The sequence below is a fragment of the Suricata suricatta genome, chromosome 16 (genome assembly GCF_006229205.1).
Source record: "Suricata suricatta isolate VVHF042 chromosome 16, meerkat_22Aug2017_6uvM2_HiC, whole genome shotgun sequence".
Lineage (NCBI taxonomy): Eukaryota > Metazoa > Chordata > Mammalia > Carnivora > Herpestidae > Suricata > Suricata suricatta.
Window position 1 is genome coordinate 22,656,762 of NC_043715.1, and position 8,241 is coordinate 22,665,002.

Here is an 8,241-nt window from a genome sequence, read left to right on the forward strand (position 1 = left end):
AAGTAATAATCTAACCCTACCAAGGCATAGTATTCTGCTAAAGGCTATGGAGAGAGTGAGTATCAGTAACTAATGTCTGATGGGGTAGAAAATCTCTCAATCGACTTTACTTTTAGTGTTTTTTACTGTATGATTTTTCCATGTGACAAAACTTCCAATACCCTTACTTATTTCATAAGTATTTGCTTAGGATTTCCCAGAAATCCGGGTGTTGGGAATATAGCACTCAACAGGACAGGGAGGTCTATTTCTTCAAAGATTTGGTGGCATAAGAGAAATATAAATGAGTAGAAATAAAAAAGTGAAAGAGAAGATGATATGATAGAACACAAAATGGACAGGAAATTAAATATTTTACATGGAATGGACAGGGTAATCTTTGAGTTGTCATGTGAAGTTGCCAGGATAAAAACAATGGAAAAGCTTATGTTCCTTGTTGTGCTGTGCTAAACCCTACACAAGAAATAACATACACAAGAAATTAAAATGAGGTGTAGATCATAGTGGATGAGGGTGGAAATGGAATAATATGGTGAGGAAAAGCAGTCAGAGGCCATGTTATGTATGTCCTTGTCAACCAGGGCAAGCAGCTCAGATTTACTTCATGTCTGTTGAAGAGGAGGTGATTGAAAGGATCTAAAGGCAAAGGGATGGCATATTCTGGCTTATATATTTGAAAGGATCACTCTGGCTCTTGAATGAAAAGGGATTTTAGGAGACAAGGATGGAAGCAGGAAACCCAGATAGGACATTGCTGCAGGAGCCCAAGTAAGAGCTTATTTTGGTTTTGATTACTGTGGGGATATTAGAAACAGAATCCAGACATATTCTGGATATAAAACTGCAGTATTGACTACTGCACTGGAAGTGTAAGATGAAGGAAAGATGGATTTAAGGGTGACCTCTAGAGTTTTTGACTTGAATAAGTATGTGATTAGTGGGACCATTTAAAGCAACTGAAGTGACAGAGAGGTTCTGGTTTTCTTTTTTTTTTTTTTTAATTTTTTTAAATGTCTTCATTTCATTTTGAGAGAGAGAAAGAGAGAGCGAGCAAGGGAGGGGCAGAGAGAGAAGACGACACAGAATCCAAAGCAGGCTCCAGGCTCCGAGCTGTCAGCACAGAGCCTGACATGGGGCTCAAACCCACAGACCGTGAGATCATGACCTGAGCCAAAGTCAGACGCTCAACCGTCTGAGCCACCCAGGCAGCCCGAGGTTCTGGTTTTCAAAGACAGGCGTCCTGACTCCTCGAATGACCCACAACAGAAGCGATAATAGAAACCAGAGTCACTTAGAATTTCCCTGATGGTGTGAATAAAGGACTTCTAGAAAATGTTACTACATTTTAATTATTCTATATATCAATACCTGAATCAATAAAGATCATAAGTGACAGCCTTTGGCAGAAAAATCCAGCCATATTGATTATTTTTTTATCTTTCTAGAAATAGGAAAAATAATGATTCCATACTAGTGAGGTTATTCTTGGTTGGATTAAGATGGACTCACTTATGTTTCTTGTTTTTTAATGTTTATTTTTGATAACAGAACATGAGCAGGGGGGGAGCAGAGAGAGAGGGGGACAGAGGACCTGAGGGAGGCTCTGTGCTGACAGCAGTGAGACTGATGAGGGGCTCAAACTCACAAATCATGGTATAATGAACCATAAGATCATGACATGAACCGATGTCTGATGCTTAATGGACTGAGCCACCCAGGTGCCCCCAGATATGTTTTTTAATGAATGTAAGGATTGACAGTTTGAAATATTTATCTATAATTATCTTAAAGTGGAGAAATGGCATTTGTAAATATATGCATAAACATAGTATGTTATTCAGAAAGCATTCCTGAAGTATGTTCTTTCTCTTTGGACAGAATGCTACTTCTCAAGGGAAGAAGCAGTTTAGTCTGTATGGTTTAGCTATAAGGAAACTTACACACTCAACTCTTGTTTTGCTTATTGCCATTTACTGATAAAGTTCAACTGGTTGTCTGTAAGTTGAGGAGCTTGGCATTTAATAAATTCTGAGTGTATAGAATTAAAATGGTATCAGTCTGGAGGGAAACATCTTATACAAAATCAACTTGAGAAATTCTATACAAGAACACAAATTTAAAAGGATGTGCCTTCCTTGTTATCCCCTTATTATGCGATAAACTCCATACTAGATGTCATGGGAGTTGGTCAGAGATGGTAAGATTCAATCCCTCTCCTTGGGACTTTCTAGTCTTCTGTGTTAACATGACTTTTTTTTTAAATCATAGCATTGTGTTTTGACATATAGGCTTTTGCACTTTCAAATTGCTATAAGAATACAAAGTGAAAATAATGAATGATTTGTCACTTCAGGAAAAGAAAGGTAGAAAAATATTTACTGAACTATGGTAGAGAGAATGTTATTTGGGTTAGTCAGTATGGTGAGAGATGGGACCAATAAGCATAGTTCATATCACAATTGAAAAGCAAGTGCCTAGAGAAGACAGAGTGCGTCTTTAAACTTGGCAGAGATAAACCAAGAACTAAAAGATCTATTTATTTTCCTTATAGGAATATCAGTGGAATCTAATTGTGTATTAATAAGTAATACCTCTTAATGTGGTTCATCCCAAGAATACAATTTAATGTTATTTGACTGTCAAAGACAGAAGATTTCAATAGATCTAGAATAAAGAAAAGTCTGAGTTCATAACCCATTTAATATTAAAAAAACAAGAAAGAGAAACTAATAAATTCAGATGTGTATTATGTTGATAAATGGTAATCTATACAAATTTGATAACTATTGAAATAGCTAATAAAGAATTTAAAAAGTATATTCTCTTAATATGGAGATAAGAACAGAATGACTGACCTCACTTCTTTGGCTCAATATAAATTTGGAAGGCCTGGCAACCGTTATTACACAAGGAAAAGCAAAATGATACAAAGATTTAAGATTTGTGGGCTATGGGTGCCTGGGTGGCTCTGCATCTGAGGATCTGACTCAATTTCAGCTCATGACATTATCCCAGGGTTGTAGGATCGGGCCCTACATCAGGCTCTGGGTGAAACATGGAGCCTGCTTGAGATTCTTACTCTCTATGTCCCTTTGTGCTTCTCCAACTTGTAGTTTTTCCTTCTAATTAAAAAAATTAAAAATTAAAAAAATATATTTATAGGGAGGGGCACCTGGCTGGCTCAGAAGATCACATGACTCTTGATCTTAGGGTTATAAAGCCAAGCCTCATGTCTGGTGCAGGGATTATTTAAAATAATAAAATCTTCCCGTGTCAGGCTCTGTGCTGACAGCTAGCTCAGAGCCTGGAGCCTACTTCAGATTCGGTACCTCCCTCTCTCTATCTGACCCTCCTCTGCTCACGCTGTCTTTCTCAGTCTCTCAAAAATAAATAAAAAATATTAAAAAATTAAAAAAATAATAAAATCTTGGAAAAAAAAGATTTATGGGGAAAAGAATAAAGTGTCAATATTTGCAGATGGCATTTCCATAAACATAGAAAGTATAACAGAATAAGCAAACTATTAATACTAAGCAGAGATTGGTATGCCTCAGTCAGTTAGTTCAGCAGCCAGCTCTTGATTTTGGCTCAGGTCATGATCTCATGGTTTGTGAGTGCTAGCCACTCATGGGGTTGGTTCTGTGCTGTCAGTTTGGGATTCTCTCTCTCCCTCTCCATGTCTGCCCTTCCCTCGTCCATGAGCATGGGTTCTCTCTCTCTCTCTCTCTGTCTCTCAAAATACATAAATGAACTTAAAAAAATACTAAGCAGAGAGTTTATCAGTATAGCTAAATCTATGATAAAAAACTTAAATGTTAAAATGTCAATTATTCTAAAAATCTATAATTTCTATTCCATTGAGATCAAAATAGAGCAGAATTTTGAGATCAATTCAACATCTTTGCTTTTTCAAATTTGATTTAAGTATTTACTGAGCTCCATTATTTAATATAAATTAATTGTAATAACACTAATGTATTTTTCACACTACCAGAGAAGCACTTGCTACAAGGCTGTAAAACTACAACAAGAAAACAATAAAAAGCAAAAAGAACAAAAACAAAAACAAGAAAACTATGGCATGCCTGCTTCAGGTGCAGAGACAGTAAGCTATAATAAATAGTAAGCTATTACTGAAACTTCATAAAGTCTAAAACGGTGGATACAGCCAAATGTTGGTGAAAATATTAGAAGTGAGAAGCTTTAAAGACTGCATCTATTTTGCCATCCAGCAATGACATACCAAGGTAAGTCAATATGCCCGATATTATTTATTACATTATTATGTTTTTTTAAGCAAGATGCTGGAGACACTGTACTCATCTACAAAAGAAGAATGAATGTTAATGACTAGTTAACAAATTCTAAGGGCTACTATGGGACATTTAGAAGTAACAAAATAAATGCACATGAGCCAACATGCATCCATTGTGAAACAATGCCGAGGGTAAAAACAGAATACAAAATAAACTTTCTGGTAAAGTAACATCTGTACTAACTGAAAATGTGGTCACACAAATATACATTTTACAATGGCTATTTATTATTATTGCATTATATGAGAAGAGAGAATGACCCAACAACTTTTACTTGAGTTTCATAGAAATAAATGAATACTTAAATAAAACTGAAAGTTAAACAAATATGGGTATAGGGGAAACAAATAAAATAGGTCTTGGACTTAGGGTCAGGTGGAGGAGAGGAAGCATTACAAAAAGGATAAGTTGTGGTCTAGTTATGGAAGTTCATACATGCTAAGGAGTCTAGACAAACATGTAAGCTCCTATCTATGCAATTTGTTATACAGAAAAGAAACCCATAGGATTTTAATAAGTATTCTGACTAAAAGACAGACTTTCAAATATCTTTCATATTTGGTGAAATGTCCAGACTACCCAATCCCCCTCTTAGAGGTCTCCATCCACATTTACAAACTAAAGACTCTTAGATATCCTACTGCAATGAAAACTTAATTTGTTTATCCCAGGATTTCTCGTGTAAATATATATGTAAATAATATATATAATTAGTTGTTAAATGTTACATATAATTATACATATATATGTTATATATATTATATATATGGTATTTTTTTAAACTAACATCAACTTCATCTTTCAAGATATATGCGTATGGTGTAATAGAATATGAGCATTATTATTCAAATCAACAAACAAGATTTTTAAAAAGTGGAAAGAGGTCAAATATAATTTTTTAAACGAAACCATTTAAACTTTATTTAATAAATATTAGCCAATCAAGTTTCAAACTTAAGTGTTTAGTAAATGTTTTTGATACTCTCAATGAAGTCATTATACAGTGATCTTTCTGTCTTCTGAGCTCCTCTGGCACCTATTCTTCAATTTTTTTTTTAAACTAAGTGTTTTTTTTTTTTAATTTATTTTTACTTTACATCCAAGTTAGTTCGCATACAGTGCAATAATGACTTCAGGAGTACAATCCAGCGATTAACGCCCACATATAACACCCAGTGCTCATCCCAGCAAGCGTCTTCCCTGCCCCTTCCTTAATGCCTTGTTGGATGCTTAAAGGACTGAGCCGACCATGTGGCACACTCCTCTTTCATTCCTGATTTCATTTATTTGGGTCCTTTCCTTTTTCTTTTAGATCAAACTGACTACAGATTTATCAATTTTGTTATTTCTTTCATAGAACCAGCTCCTAGTTTCATTGATTTGTTCTGACTCATTTTTAATTTTCATTTTGATAGCACTGATTCCTGCTCTAATCATTATTATTTCCCATCTCCTACTGGTTTTGGGTTTAACTTGCTGTTCTTTTTCTGGCTCATTGAGGTATAAGTATAGGTTGTATATCTGAGAACTTTCTTCCTTTTTAAGGAACTCCTGGATTGCTATATACTTCCTTCTTATGACTGTCTTTGCTGCATCCCAGAGGTTTTGCACTGTGGTGTTACCATTTTCATTGGTTTCCATGTACTTTTTAATTTTCTCTTTAATTTCTTGGTTAACCCATTCATTCTTTAGTAACATCTTCTTTAATCTCCAAATATTCATTGTCTTTCCAAATTTTTCCTTGTGAGATTCTATGATTTAGATGTTATTCCTTTCTAGTGAGTGACTAAGTTACCTAATTCCTATATCATACTTTTTCCTTAGTTTGCCTCTTTTTTTTCCCTGCTTCATCATTTTCCATAATTTTGTCTTCTCTATAGCTGATTTCTGCTCTGCTTCATCCATCCTTGCCACTGTGGCATCCATTCAAGATTGTGTCTCAGTTATTGAGTTTTTAATTTCATCCTCACTAGATTTTACTTCCTCTTTCTCTGTAGCAAGAGATTCTATGCTTTTTTTTCCACTCCAGGTGGCATTCTTATTACTGTGATTCTAAATTTTAGTTTAGACTTCTAGCTTACATCTCTGTTTATTAAGTCCCTGGCTGTCATTTCTGCCTGTTCTTTCTTTTGGGGTGAATTCCTACCTTTCTTAATTTTGGAGGAAGAAACAGAATTAATAAAATAATAATTAAAAAATTAAAAACAGGGGCGCCAGGGTGGCTCAGTCGGTTAAGCGTCTGGCTTTGGCTCAGGTCATGATCTCATGGTTTGTGGGTTTGAGCCCCGTGTCAGGCTCTGTGCTGACAGCTAGCTCAGAGCGTGGAGCCTGCTTCAGATTCTGTGTCTCCCTCTCTCTCTGACCCTCCCCTGCTCACACTGTCTCTCTCTGTCTCTCAAAAATAAATAAAAGACATTAAAAAATTAAAAAATAATTAAAAACACCACAAAAAATCAAACAATGGAAGCAATATCCTAGGTGTGTTTTTATCTGGTTGTTAAAAGAAGCTTGACAGTATTGAAAAAAGGGTAAAAAAAAATAAAAGAAAAAGGTAGGAAGACATTAAAAACTTTTAAAATAAATGTATACAATAAAATAGAATAAAATGACATGAAGTAAAATAAGATTTACAAAAAGTAAACACATACTAAAAAATTAAAAAAACATAAAAAATGGAAAATAAAAATGTTTTACTGTATCCAAGAATAAGAACATAAAAGAAAAAGAAAAAAATGAATATATAGACCAGTGAACAGAATGAAATCTGAGTGAAATTATATCCAGTTTCCTTTAGAAGTCAAACTATGAAGCACTCTAGAGGCTGTACACTAAGCAGGAAGGGAGAATTATGGTGTTCCTCTAGGGCATGTTTGGTGCAGTTGGATGGGGGTTGGTGTAAGGCTACAATCTCTACTAGGTAGTGCTGCTTGCTTTATTGGGGTGGATCAGTTTGGTGTGTGTACCCATTTATGTGCATGTGTAGGAGAGGTGAAAATGGCATCACTCAGCTTCCCAGTCTCTAGTACCAGAACTCTGTGCTCTCACCAACATTCAGTCAAGCACACCTCTGTTTCTGGCTTCTGTCTACTCCCCGCTTCTATACTATTTGTGTCTAAGCCATTAGCCTTCCAGGTGGCACCTCCCTCCTGAATTTTATCACAGATGAGGCTGTGTTTTCAAACCCCTCACTTCTGAGCACCCTCAGCTTGGATCCACTCTGACCCTCTGAGGCGGGGGGTGTCTCTGTAAGCAATGGCTGGGTGCTGACCTACCTCTGGGAATGTTCCTGCAATTGCCCTGCTGCAGATACTCAGAGATTGTGGCCCTGTGCCAACTTGACCCAGATAAATTTAGTGCAATCGTGTGGCAGCAGAGGTTCAGGAATTATGAATCTCTGACAAGTCTTACCACACAACTGGCACCAGGTTTCACTAAACTCTGGTGTCTTCACTAAACGTGGCTGGTCTGTAGGTTCTGCTAGGACCTTTGCCTGTGGGGAGGCCATCTACCAAATGCCCTCCTAGCAGGAGATCTACTTCCCCCCATGTGATCCCCAGACCCCTCAGACCTTGCTGTCTGCTCATGGGGATTCACCCTTCCCACCAGAGCATTGCCAGGTATTGAATTCTGGAATTTCTGACTCTGTCCCCCTGTTTATAGACCTAGTGTTATTGAAACCCTCTCCTTTCTCCCTTTCTTGTTCAGTCACGTGTGAGTGTTTTCACTCTCTTTCTCTCCAGCTTTTTGGGGGAAGTGCCTTTCCTGTATCTCCCCCTTTTCTCTGTCCTCCATCTGCAAAAACAGATCCCTAACCTCCTAGACTTCTCTCTCCCCCACTTCACCTCTCTGTGCCATGTACCTGTTGAGTTCTCCAGATTATTGTGTTAATCTGCAGAGATATGCAGATTATTGTGTTAATCCTCAG